This window comes from Toxoplasma gondii (genome assembly GCF_000006565.2).
Source record: "Toxoplasma gondii ME49 unplaced genomic scaffold asmbl.1324, whole genome shotgun sequence".
Lineage (NCBI taxonomy): Eukaryota > Apicomplexa > Conoidasida > Eucoccidiorida > Sarcocystidae > Toxoplasma > Toxoplasma gondii.
The window spans coordinates 1-1,176 of record NW_017383297.1 but is presented as its reverse complement, the minus strand read 5'-3'; the positions used below and the strand labels follow the sequence as shown (position 1 = coordinate 1,176).

At 43.4% G+C, this 1,176-nt stretch overlaps 2 non-coding genes across 2 annotated transcripts; both read right to left on the bottom strand.

The window, feature by feature from the left end:
- Positions 1–453: 453 nt before the first annotated feature.
- TGME49_460770 lies at positions 454–611 on the bottom strand. The gene has a single exon (XR_001974421.1). It is a non-coding gene; the product is annotated as a 5.8S ribosomal RNA (ribosomal RNA).
- A 339-nt stretch (positions 612–950) lies between these two features.
- On the bottom strand, positions 951–1,176 carry TGME49_460760 (the record flags this gene model as incomplete). Its single annotated transcript, XR_001974420.1, has 1 exon — positions 951–1,176. It is a non-coding gene; the product is annotated as a 28S ribosomal RNA (ribosomal RNA).

Genomic DNA, 1,176 nt, shown 5'->3' with positions numbered 1-1,176 from the left:
CTTAGAGGAAGGAGAAGTCGTAACAAGGTTTCCGTAGGTGAACCTGCGGAAGGATCATTCACACGTCCTTATTCTTTATTAACCATCAACCTTTGAATCCCAAGCAAAACATGAGTTTGCATCTCTCTCCATTGGAGAGATTTGCATTCAAGAAGCGTGATAGTATCGAAAGGTATTATTGCCTTCTTCATGTTGGATATCCTGCGCTGCTTCCAATATTGGAAGCCAGTGCAGGTATCCGGGGGTGCACAGCGAAGGGGCTCAATTTCTGGAAATTCGTGTCTCTGTTGGGATACTGATTTCCAGGAGTTTCTTCAGTGTGCATTCTTTTTTCCCACACCGTTATTTCAAACAACAAATCTGAGGAACATTTGAGAGAGAGTGAAAGATTGTATCTTTCTGCATCTCTCTCGATGTGCTTTCAGATTGCTTCCTAAACTATAATGTTATTTTAAATTTTCAGCAATGGATGTCTTGGCTCGCGCAACGATGAAGGACGCAGCGAACTGCGAAACGCAATGTGAATTGCAGAATTCAGTGAATCATCAGATTTCTGAACGCAAATGGCACCTTGGGGATATTCTCCTTGGTACGTCTGTTTCAGTGTCTTTGAAATCACAATTTTCTGCTTTTTTAGGGTCGTTGCTTCAGTTTGGCTGAAGCCCCCTAGGAGCAGTATGATTGGGTGTCATGAGTGTTGAATACTCAATGTCACCCTGAATAATGAACACAGCGGAGAAACTACTCGTGCCTCTTCTTTTAGTAGGCTCAAGTGTATTGTTGAGTTGTATCGATGACATCATTGAGATACGGTGGCTTCTTCATTGAAGACAAAGTTTCATTGATGCTGTCGATCGACTTCAATACCGCAATGGAATTTCGGTTCCATTGTTGCTCTGCGAGGTTTCGTCGTTGTTGTTTTGTCTCGGGCGTTTGTCCGATTTATTTATCAGACCTGAAATCAGGCGAGGTTACCCGCTGAACTTAAGCATATTATTAAGCGGAGGAGAAGAAAATAACTATGATTCCCTTAGTAACGGCGAGTGAACCGGGATCAGCTCAAAGTGGAAATCAACTGCTCTTTCCGAGCTGTTGACTTGTAGCCTCGAGAGGCGTTACCAGTGGAAGCGCAGGGTTAAGTTTCTTGGGAAAGAACATCATAGAGGGTGAGAATCC